The 12,561-nt window shown below is 47.4% G+C and overlaps 1 pseudogene; it reads left to right on the top strand.

The window, feature by feature from the left end:
- The first annotated feature begins 7,393 nt into the window (after window positions 1-7,393).
- On the top strand, window positions 7,394-10,283 carry LOC142852724 (tissue alpha-L-fucosidase-like; annotated as a pseudogene).
- The last annotated feature ends 2,278 nt before the right edge of the window (window positions 10,284-12,561 follow it).

The following is a 12,561-nucleotide window of genomic DNA, read 5'->3' as shown; positions in this document are numbered from 1 at the left end:
GCCTGGATTTTATAAGAAAGAGGAACCAGGAGAAGAGAAGCAAAGTTCAGAAACTGAAGAAGGTAGGCGGCAGGGGTGAGAAGAGCTGAGTGGAGCCAGGACTCTGGAACAGGTACTCAGGACCTCCAGCACCCATTTTATATCTTAGCCATTTGTCCTGAGTTTCTTCTGGACCTAATGTATCACGCATAACTAATATATGCTAGTAAAAATTATTTTTTTCAAGACAGGAAAAATAATTTTTTTAGATTTATTTATTTATTATGTATACAACATTCTGCCTCCATGTATGCCTCAGGCCAGATGAGGACACCAGATCTTATTACAGATGATTGTGAGCCACCATGTGTTTCCTGGGAATTGAACTCAGAACCTCTGGAAGAGCAGCCACTGCTCTTAACCACTCAGCCATCTCTCCAGCCCTAGGAAAAATAATTTTTAAAAATTAAAAAAAAAACTAGCTGGCCTATTAGCTTAGGCTTATAATTAACTAGCTCTTACAACTTAAATTAACCCATAATTCTTACCTGTGTTTAGTCACGTGGCTTGGGACCTTACTCATTGAGACATTCTTGTTTCCTCTGCATCTGACTGGTGATTAACTCTCTGCCTTTCCTCTTCCCAGAATTCTCTTCATCTGGTTGTCCTACCTGCCTACTAGCTGATCAGTGGTTTTTGTTTTATTGGGGTTTTTGAGACAGGGTCTCGCTGTAGTTTTAGAGCCTGTCCTGGAACTCGCTCTTTAGACCAGGCTGGCCTCGAACTCACAGAGATCCGCCTCTGCCTCCCGAGTACTGGGATTAAAGGCGTGTGCTACCACCACCTGGTCCCATCAGTGTTTTATTAAAGTAATATATGAGTGACAAATCTTTACAGTATACGAAAGCATTATCCTACAAGGGCATGATGGCAAATGCACGTCATCCCAGCACCCAGAAGATAGAGGCAAGCAGATCTCTGTGAGTTCTAGATCAACCTGGTCTACATAGCAAGTTTCAGGACAGCCAAGACCTCATAGAGAGACTCTGTCTCAAAAACCAACCAACCAAACAAACAAGACTGATATCTCCCAAAGACCAACATTCAACTGAGGTACCTCCTGCCCCCCCCCCCCCACATACATAAAAGAAAGAAGGAGAAAAAAGAAAAAAAAGAGTAAAACCCTGTAAAGGCTGGGCAAATACCTCAAAAGTAGAACTCTTGCCCAATATACACAAGGTTATACAAAAGTCATACCCAGTCTGCCAGATATTACAGCTGGGACCAAGCTGCCGACATGCATGACAAAATGCCATTCAGATGCTATGCTGGTCCTGTGTTAAGGCAGAACTGCCTGCCTGACCATGGAACTCCATGCCATACACCAGCCCTTCCAGCCCCTGCCTTTGTAGTTTTGTGGGCATTATCTCAGGCCTTTTGTATTCATTCATGTAACAACTATTTATTAATAAACTTGCTGGGTGGTGGTGGTGCATGGCTTTAATCCCAGCACTTGAGAGACAGAGAAACAGGCTGATTTCTGTGAGTTCGAGGCCAGCCTCGTCTATAGAGCTAGTTCCAGGACAGGATCCAAAGCTACAGAGAAACCCTGTCTCGAAAAACCACAAAAACAAACAAACCAAAACACTTGGCCAGGCAGTGGCGGTGCACATCTTTAATTCCAGCACTTGGGAGGCAGGCAGGTGGATCTCAGTGGGTTTGAGGCGAGGCCAGCCTGATCTACAAAGTGAGTTCCAGGACAGTCAGGACTATTACACAGAGAAACCCTGTCTTAAAAAAACAAAATCAACCAAGCCCAAACCCCAGCTTGTTCTATATCAGGTACCATTGCTGGTGCTGGAGAAAAGGAAGTCAGTAAGCAGCTGAAAATTTGAACTCTGACATGTTAGGAGCTCTGGGCAAAAATATGTGTACAGAGACTTGGTGCAGGGTACCTGTAACCCCATAACTTGGAGTGGAAGGAAGATTAGTGTTCAAGGCTAGCCTTGGCTATATACTGTATGGAGAGTTTGTGGCTACAAAAACACATGTCATCAAAAGAAAATGTGCAGGTCTTATGGTGCATTAAAAGGCAAACCTAAAGAGAAGAGAGGGCTGGGATAGGGCAAAGGGCAAAGGGCTGGCTTGAGGAGGACTCAGGCCCAGCAGCCAGAGAAGGCCTGGCTGGGACATAAGCAAAGACTTCAGAAGGCAAGCTCACAGTCATGTCTCAATATGAGGACCAGACAGTGAAAAGCCAGCTCTATGCAGGGGGGCTGGTGGAGCAGAAGGATTCAGGGTGCCCAGTGCTGGGCATCTTCCTCCTCCAAGACTAGGCTAGAGGCTGACTCCAGGCCCAGACCTGGAAACCTGGGAAAAGTCCTGACTCAGCTTGGCTCTGGAGCAGGCAAAACCTGATCCTTTCACTGAGCCATCCCCAGTCACCAAGGGGGAGCCAGGGCCTGCCTGGGCCTGTGTCAGTTGCAAACCTGGCAGACAGGAACAGCGAGATTCTTCTCTCAGGGCCCCAGAGCCCTGGCCTGGTTAGAGCAACCTCGCCTGTGTGTGTGTGTGTGTGTGTGTGTGTGTGTGTGTGTGTGTGTGTGTCTCCGAATTCAAGGTGGTCCAGGAGCCCTGCCCATTCCTTCAATGTCACCAAGTTCTCTGCCCAGCAGCCTGCAGGATGGGATGGGCATCTGAAAGGGAGTGGGTGGGTCAGGAATGCTGGAATCTGGTCCTGCCATTCCTGTCCCCCCCCCCCCCCCGTTTTAGTAAGCCAGGCTCAGTGACTATCAGGGCAGGACAGGAAAGGCTTGTGTCTCATCCCTGGACCTGACTACCACAGCACTCCTGAAAGACAATGCTGACTCATGGGATCTATTGGTACTTGGGGTTCATGACCGAAACACCTTCCATTGCAGGACACGGGTTAAGATTCCCTCCCTCCAAGTCAAGCCCACCTCAGCTCAAGGCCTCTGTATTTGCCTTTTGCCTGGCATGCCAGCCCCCTCCCTTCTTTAGGCACCATCCAGCTTGTTAGGAAGGCCATCTTTGGATAGCCCTCTTTGTTTTTCTTTTCTTTTTTGGTTTTTCGAGACAGGGTTTCTCTGTGGCTTTGGAGCCTGTCCTGGAACTAGCTCTGTAGACCAGGCTGGTCTCGAACTCACAGAGATCCTCCTACCTCTGCCTCCTGAGTGCTGGGATTAAAGGCGTGTGCCACCATCGCCCCCTCTTTGTTTTTCTTTCTTTCAGTGTGTGTGTGTGTGTGTGTGTGTGTGTGTGTGTGTGTGTGTGTGGTGTGTGCCGGGGATGTGGAGTGTGTCCAGTGTGTCCATGTGTTCCCAGGATGTGAAGTGTGTGTCCACGTGTGCGGGGATGTGGAGACCAGAGGTCGCTGTCGCAGATCTTCCTCAATTGCTCTCTACCTCAATTTCATCATCATTATTATTACTATTTCTTTTCTTTTAGACCTTGTGGCCCTGATTCACCTAGAACCTGCTATATAGCCCAGGCTGGCCTTGAATTCACAGAGCTTGCCTGCCTCTGTTCCCAAGGGCTGGGATTACAGACACATGCCACCACATCTGGTGTGCTGATGAGTTTTTTTTGTTAATTTAATATCATCTGGAAAGAGGGAACATCAATTGAGGGATTACCTCCCTCAGACAGGCCAGTGACCAGTTCTGTGGGGCATTTTTTTTCTTTCTTTCCTTACTTTTTAAGATTTGTTTGTTTTGCTTTGCTTTGTTTTTCATGTGTATGAGTGTTTTGCCTTCATGTATGTGTGTACACCTTAGAGGCCAGAAGGTGTCAGATCCCCTGGAACTGACGTCACAGATAGTTGTGAGCTGCCATGAGGGTGCTAGAAACTGAACTCAGCTCCTTTGCAATAGCAACAAGTGCTCCTAACTGCTAATAGCCCTGCGTCTCTCTCTCTCTCTCTCTCTCTCTCTCTCTCTCTCTCTCTCTCTCTCTCTCTCTTCCAAGTCAGGGTCTCACTATGTAGCTCTGACTGTCTTGGAACTCACTGTGTAGACCAGGATGACCTTGAACTCACAGAGGTCTGTCTGCCTCTACCTCCCCAGTGCTGGAATTACAGGCATGCGCCACCACTACCAAGCCTGTGAGATGACTTTAAATGATGGCTAAAAGCCCAGCTCATGACTTTAATTTCTGTGTTTTCTAAGATAGTCGGGGCTATGCAGAGAACAATTCTTAAAAAGGAAGGGAAGGAAGGAGGGAGGGAGGGAGGGAGAGAAAGAGAGAGAGAGAGAGAGAGATGAGCAAAAGCATTAAACTATTAGCGGTAACTAAACAACACATACGGTTGTCTTCTCTCAGACCTACTTTCATTGAGGAGAAAGCTCTGCTTTGCACTTAGGGCTTTGCTTGTTTAAGGGGAAGGTAGAGGCTGGGCCTTGTCCCGAGGCCTCACTGGACCCCAGGCCTCACTGGACCCGAGGCCTCACTGGACCTGAGGCCTCACTGGATCCAAGGCCTCACAAGTTTTAGGCAAGGACTCTACAGCTGAGCCACGTCACAGCCCTTGCTATACTATTCTAAAGATTTTTTTCAGAGTTCATTTCTCTGGAAAGAGGTTCTTCATATCCAGAAACCATGAGAAGAATCAAGTGTTAACTTGAGTGCTCAAAATTGTCCGAGTTCAGGGTAGGAGGGACCGCTGGAGAGTCTAGGAAGGCAGCCATGCAGAGGGAGGCCTGTAATATTGATTATTTGTAAGGCTGAGGCAGGAGGAATCACCACGTTCAAGGCCGGCCTTGGTAATAGGGTAAATTCAAGGCTGGCCTGACTGATGAGAAAATCCAGCAAGAGGAAGGAAGTCCCTTGAGTTGGCTTTAACTGGTGTGTAACACTTAGATAAGAGGCTGGAAGTGCTAGGGAAAGAGGGATTGGGGAGATGGCACAGCAAGTAAGTGCCCTTCTGCACCCATATCAGGCAATTCACAAAGGCCTGTTACAATTGCTTGTAACCCTCTCTCCAGGGAATCCGACTGACCCCTTCTTCTGGCCTTCTTGGCCCTTGCCTGCGCATGTCACACACACACGCTCTCAGGCACACATGCACACACGTGCGCACACACACAAAATTAAAAATAAATAAAAGGACATGCGAGCCATCTAGAGTTCCATGCCTGTCTCAGATCTCTGCAGACACGGATCGAGGCTTTGCCCAGTGCCTGGCCTGGGCCAGTCCCTGAGATGCAGCCTCATTCCTCCTCCACAGGGTCCCAGCCTGAGAAAGGGAAAGTGGTCCCAGCGAGGGGAAGCCCAAGCTGAGCCCAAAATGGAGAGCTGAGCAGGACTTTTCGGGGGGCTGGGGAGGACAACGGGAGCAGTGTGTGCTCAGTGGGGACAGGAGCATGATCGAATCGATGCTCTAGAACTGGTTCCTCTGGTCGTCTTTGACGGACATTTACACATATGCAAGACGACAGATGAGCAAAGGACACTCATCCCACCACGGCGCTGTCTGTATAAGCAAAATACGGCTAGTGACCTTTTAGCCACTAGTGGGGTCTGCCGGAATAATGTGCCCCATTCACTGGAACTAAAATAAAGAGGAACATTGCTGTGTACTGATGTGGAAAGATCCAAGAGAAGCAGCTGACAGAGTGAGATGGAGAACTCTGTTTAAAGGGCTGTGCCCCTGGGGTAGAAGTGGAGAAAGTGAAGACTAGATGGATTTTTGCTCTGTTTTTTAAGGGTTTTTTTTTTTTATTTAAATGTGCAGAGAAATTCCGAAACAATGCTGTCCAGTAGGTGTTCCCACAAGGATGGAAACAGTCTGTACTTACACTACAAACACTGACTCTCCGGCTCATGCACTAGCCTAGGGTTGATGCCGTCCGCAATGGCCCGAGCCCACCCACATCAATCATCAATCAAGACAATCCCCCCCCCCACACACACACACACAGACATGGCCGCAGGCCAATCTGATCAAGGCAACCCTTCAATCGAGGCTCCCTCTTCCCAATTGACTTTGGTTGTGCTGCTAACAATTAAAAACTGACCAGCCCATTTGGTAAGTTAGTCCATTTAAATCAGCACAGGTGCCGAGCATGAACAGAGTGCACTTGCCTGCAGTCCCAGGATGCAGGATGCAAAGGCAGAATCAAGGAGTTCAAGGTATATAAACCAAGCTGGAGACTGGCCTGGAACACACGACATCCTGTCTCAAACACAATTCACAATAATAAGGCAAAGCCAAGGGAAAGGAGGGTGGGGGAGAGATGTGGGACCCTGCTGTGTTCATACAGGGAGCGGTGAAGACAGAGTGACAGTTGTGTCAGAGTGCTTTCAAGAGACAGGGCCAGGTGCACAGAATCGCTTGCAAGCCTGGGTATCTTAGTTCAGTCCTACAGTGGTGTAAACCATGCTTAAATTCTGGTTCCAGTGCTAGCACTTCAAAAAAGTTCCACCTAGGAGTGCTAATGAGGAGCCACTCACAGCAGGGTGAAGGGGCAGTAAATTCACAGTTAGAGCCCTAATGCCCTGTGGGAGAGAGGACCTCCATTGTGAGAGCTGTGTCTAAGTCCTCCAGCTCAATCTGGGAATTCCTAGGTGCATCCTGCATGAGGACCAGCCAGTACTGAGGCCATCTTGTCCATTGCAAGGCTCATCCCTTGAATTGTGTGGGCCGCCCCACACTGTGAGGGCTGTTTTATTGAAATTTTAAGTTGCAGGTGAGAGATGGGTTCAACAGTTAAGAGAACTTGCTGCTCTTGCAGAGGACCCAGGTTCAGTTCCCAGCACCAGCATGGTGATTCATAATCCATTAATCTGTAACTCCAATTCCAGGGGATCTAAACAACGCTCTTCGGGCCCCAGGCACACATTTGGTTTATAGACATACAAGGAGGCAAAACATTCATACACATAAAATAAATAAATCTAAAGTAAAAAAAATTCTCAATGTATTTAAAGTTTGAAAGCAAGGCATGGTAGCACACGCCTTTATCCCAGCACTCAGGAGGCAGAGGCAGGCGAATCACTAAATTCAAGGCTAGCTTGGTCTACAAAGTGAATTCCAAGATAGTCAGGTTTACATAGAGAAGTCCTTTTTCAATACATACTTATATACATACACACACATACATACATATACATATGTATATGTATTGAAATGATTGTCTCTTTTACAGGAAAAACTTTGTAAATTAAAGAACTTAATTTTGAAAAAGAAAAAGAAATTTTACTCTACAATCTGTTTTAAGTTGTTTGAGCCTGTATAAGATTGTTTATCTCAAATTGGCAAGAAAGTACCTCCCGTTTACACTCGTCTCTGTCTACCCCCTCCATTCTTGGAGAAGGGCAGAACCAGAACGTGATTGGTGACAAGAGCTGATATCTTAGGCCACCTGGATCTCTGGTTAAGAACCACTTAATGGTAATGGCGGTGGTGGGTTTCAAGCTGAAGCTGCCGGCTGCTGCTGCAGGCCAGGCAGTGGCCCAGGCCCCGCGCCGCTACACCCCAGACTGGAAGAGCCTAGACTCTCGGCCACTGCCGAGATGGTTTGATGAGGCCAAGTTCGGGGTGTTTGTGCAATGAGGGGTGTTCTCGGTGCCCACCTGCGGCAGCGAGTGGTTCTAGTGGTGCTGGCAGGATGAGAGAATAGGGGCCTATGAGCGCTGCATGAAAGAAAACTACTCGCCGGGCTTGAGCTACACCGACTTCGGACTGCAGTTCACGGCGCGCTTCTTCCAGCAGGACCAGACAGCTGAACTCTTTCAGGCTGCTGGGGCCAAGTATGTGGTCCTGACCACAAAGCGTCACGAAGGCTTCACAAACTGGCCAAGCTGGAATTCTAAGGACTTGGGGCCCCTTCGGGATTTGGTTGGTGAGTTGGGAGCTGCTGTTCAGAAGAGGAACATACGCTGCGGCCTGGACCCCTTGCTCTTGGAGTAGTTTTATCCATTCTACCTACTTGATAAGAAAAAATGATTTCCAAACTCAGCATTTTGTCAATATGAAAACAATGCCAGAGCTGTAAGACCTTGTTTTTTTTATTTATTTTTTAAATTTATTTATTTATTAAAGATTTCTGTCTCTTCCCCACCACCGCTTCCCATTTCCCTCCCCCTCACCCAATCAATTCCCCCTCACTCGTCAGCCCAAAGAGCAATCAGGGTTCCCTGCCCTGTGGGAAGTCCAAGAACCACCCACCTCCATCCAGGTCTAGTAAGGTGAGCATCCAAACTGCCTAGGCTCCCACAAAGCCAGTACGTGCAGTAGGATCAAAAACCCACTGCCATTGATCTTGAGTTCTCAGTAGTCCTCATTGTCCGCTATGTTCAGCGAGTCCGGTTTTATCCCTGGCTTTTTCAGACCCAGGCCAGCTGGCCTTGGTGGGTTCCCGATAGAACATCCCCATGTTCTCAGTGTGTGGGTGCCTCGTGGTCCTGAGTTCCTTGCTCGTGCTCTCTCTCCTTCTGCTCCTGATTTGGACCTTGAGATTTCTGTCCGGTGCTCCAATATGGGTCTCTGTCTCTGTCTCCTTTCATCGCCTGATGAAGGTTAATATTCAGGAGGATGCCTATATGTTTTTCTTTGGGTTCACCTTAGTTAGTTTCTCTAGGATCACTAATTAAGGCTCAAGGGCTGGAGAGATGGCTCAGAGGTTAAGAGCACTGATTGCTCTTCCAGAGGTCCTGAGTTCAATTCCCAGCAACCACATGGTGGCTCACAACCATCTGTAATGAGATCTGGTGCCCTCTTCTGGCCAGCAGGCGTACATGGAGGCAGAATGTTGTATACATAATAAATAAATAAATCTTTAAAAAAAAACTAATTAAGGCTCAATGTCCTTTGTTTATGGCTAGAAACCAAATATGAGTGAGTACATCCCATGTTCCTCTTTTTGGGTCTGGGTTACCTCACTCGGGCTAGTGTTTTCTATTTTCGTCCATTTGTATGCAAAATTCAAGAAGTCATTGTTTTTTACTGCTGAGTAGTACTCTAATATGTATATATTCCATACTTTCTTCATCCATTCTTCCATTGAAGGGTATCTAGGTTGTTTCCAGATTCTGGCCATTACAAACAATGCTGCTATGAACATAGTTGAGCATATACTTTTGTTGTATGATAAGGCCTCTCTTGGGTATATTCCCAAGAGTGGTATTGCTGGGTCCAGGGGTAGGTTGATCCCGAATTTCCTGAGAAACCGCCACACTGCTTTCCAAAGTGGTTGGACAAGTTTGCATTCCCACCAGCAATGGATGAGTGTACCCCTTTCTCCACAATCTCTCCAGCAAAGGCTATCATTGGTGTTTTTTATTTTAGCCATTCTGACAGGTGTAAGATGGTATCTTAAAGTTGTCTTGATTTGCATTTCCCTGATCGCTAAAGAAGTTGAGCATGACCTTAAGTGTCTTTTGGCCATTTGAAGTTCTTCTGTTGAGAATTCTCTGTTCAGCTCAGTGCCCCATTTTATAATTGGGTTGATTAGCCTTTTGCAGCCTAGTTTCTTGAGTTCTTTATATATTTTGGAGATCAGACCTTTGTCAGTTGTGGGGTTGGTGAAGATCTTCTCCCAGTCAGTGGGTTGCCTTTCTGTCTTAGTGACAGTGTCCTTTGCTTTACAGAAGCTTCTGAGTCTCTGGAGGTCCCATTTATTCAATGAGGCCCTTAATGTCTGTGCTGCTGGGGTTATACCGTACGACCTTGTTAACAGGACGAGGTGATAGTGAATGACCCGTGGGGTCAGAACTGCTCCTGTCCTCATGGAGGACACTACAACTGTCAGGATAAATATGCACACCGAGTTTGGCAAACCGCGAGCGGGAGAAGTGCACCAGCACCGGTAAGGCGTCCTGGGGCTATCTCCGTGACGTGACTATGTCTACCGTTGCCAATGAGAACGAAATCACTGAGGAATTGGTTCAGACAGTAAGTTTGGGAGGCAACTACCTTCTCAACATTGGACCAACTAAAGATGGACTGATCGTTCCCATCTTCCAAGAAAGGCTTCTTGCTGTTGGCAAGTGGCTGTGGATCAGCGGGAGGCCATCTATGCCTCCCAGCCCTGGAGAGTGCAGTCTGGAAAGAACAGACAGTTGTGTGATACACCCCCAAAGACTCAGCTGTTTACAGGACCTTTCTGTACTGGCCAGAAAATGGAATCATAAGCCTCAAATCCCCCGAAACAACCTTGGCCACAAAGACAACAATGCTAGGAATGGAAGGATATTTGACCTGGACCCAAGATCCCCAGGGGATCCTCATCTCTCTGCCCCCATTGCCACCTACCGCTCTCCCAAAGGAGTTCCCTGAACTCTAAAGCTGACATGCATGGAAGCGAGTGTTGGAATTCCAGGGCAAACCACCCAGTGCACTGCTCTGCCTTTCTCTTATAGGCCCAGCAGTGCAATGAGATAGCCTCCCTCCCCCACCCAGTGTGGGCTTTTCCAGCCCATTTTAACCAATGGGAACCTAGGCCACTGAGCTGCTGAATGAGTGGATCCCTTGCTGGTAGCTCTCTGGTGAGCAGAAAGGCCTGGACAGCTCAGCTGAGCTCACGGGTTCCTTCACTGGGGTGAAATCTCCCTTTCTGATGAGCCAAGTCACCTGATAATGACCCAAGTCACCTGTCGCCTGTGGGACCAGGTAAAAGAGGTCTGGCAAACCCAGCCCCTGTGCCTTGAATTGGTTGTCACTAATCCCGAAGGGATTAAACTGGTCCTGAAGTGTTCGCCAGATAGCCAAGGTCAACTCTCTGGAAGTTTGTGAAGCAAGCCAAAACTCTGGCATTGAGCATGTCTGCAGAGATACCGATGAGGGAGTGTAATTCTCCCTTGCCTTTTAAAAAATATGAAAGAAAGGAAGTAAATTTGTATATCAGTTATTTCTACCAAAAAGCAAGCAAGGAAGCAAGAGAGAGAGAGAGAGAGAGAGAGAGAGAGAGAGAGAGAGAACCACTTAATGAGGGTGACTGTGTTAATTAGATTTTTGTCCTCTTAACACAAGTAGGGTCATCTGGGAAGTGGGAGCCTCAATTGAGAAAATGCCTCCACAAGATTGGCCTCTAGGCAAGTCTTCCAGGACATTTTCTTGAATAATAATTGATGAGGGTCCAACCTATTATGGGAGGTGCCACTGCTGAGCAGATGGCTGTGGGTTGTATACAAAACCAAACTGAGTTGGGGAACGGTGGCACACGCCTTTAATCCCAGCACTTGGGAGGCAGAGGCAGGTGGATCTCTGTGGGTTCGAGACCAGCCTGGTCTACAGAGCTAGTTCCAGGACAGGCTCCAAAGCTACAGAGAACACCTGTCTCAAAAAAACAAAAAAAGAAAAAGAAAAGAATTAATTAATTTAATAAATAAAAGCAAACTGAGCAAGCCATAAAGAGCAAGCCAGTAAGCAAAGTTCTTCCATGGCCTCTGCTCCAGTTCCTACCTCCAGGTTCCTGCAAGTCAAACAAATCCTTTCTTCCCCAAGTTGACTTTGGTTATGGGTCTATTACAGCAATAGAGGGCAAACTAGACAATAACCAACCAGGGTATCCCTGGATTAGCAAGCAGGTAGCCATTTCTTCTCCGAGCACTAATAGGGCAGGGCAAGAAGACATAGTCTTAGTTGGAAATAGAGAGGGCCGCAGGCCCAGGACAGGGTCCACATGACAAGGGCAGTGGTCATAGGCAAGCGATCTCTCATGGGGACACTCCAATTTCATCTCCTTCCCACTTATTTTATCTCCTTCATGTGTTTTATCCAAGTATCCAGGGAGTGAGAGAGTCTTTGCCAAGGATCTAGGATTTGTGCACAGGGCAGGGGAGAGTGGCCGGGGTAGGACAAGCAAGGAAATCCCCCAGCAAGGGCTGGAGGGAAAGAAACAGAAATGGGTTCAGGGCTCCTTCGGGGGCTCCATGGCCTCTCAGACACCAGCAGTGAATGAGCGGCAAGTCAAGGATGCTGAGCTATTAGAGAACAGCGCCTCCTTCAGACTGGAGAAAGGCAATGTTGAATCTCGTTCTGTGTTCATGTTTGTGTTTTGTTGTTGCTCTATTTATTATGTGTGTGTTCTGTTATTTTTCTTTGGATTTTTTTTGGGGGGTTATTCAAGACAGGGTTCTCTGTAGCTTTGGAGCCTGTCCTGGAACGATTTCTTGTAGACCAGGCTGGCCTCCAACTTACAGAGATCCCCCTGCCTCTACCTCCCAAGTGCTGGGATTAAAGGCGAGCACCACCACCGCCCGGCTTCTTCTTTGGATTTTTAATTAACTACATTTATTTATCTTGTGTGTGTGTTGTTGGGGTTTCTGTTCGTTTTGATTTTTTTCTCAAGACAAGGAATCACTAGGTAACCCTGGCTGGCCTGGAACTTGCTATGTAGACCAGGCTGTCCTTGAACTCATGGAGATCTGCCTAATTCCGCTGGCATGTGCCATCAGGCCCAGCCAGTTTTTGCTTTATTGTTTTATTTAACTTTCAAATTTTAGTTTATTATTTTATGTGTATGAATATTTTGACTGCTTGAATGTCTATGAGTCACATATGCGTAGTGGCTGCCGAGGTCAAAAGAGGACATCGAGTCCTCTGGAACTGGAGTTACAGAA

Source organism: Microtus pennsylvanicus, chromosome 6, assembly GCF_037038515.1.
Source record: "Microtus pennsylvanicus isolate mMicPen1 chromosome 6, mMicPen1.hap1, whole genome shotgun sequence".
NCBI lineage: Eukaryota > Metazoa > Chordata > Mammalia > Rodentia > Cricetidae > Microtus > Microtus pennsylvanicus.
The sequence above is the reverse complement of the archived record's forward strand: the minus strand, read 5'-3'. Positions and strand labels throughout refer to the sequence as shown.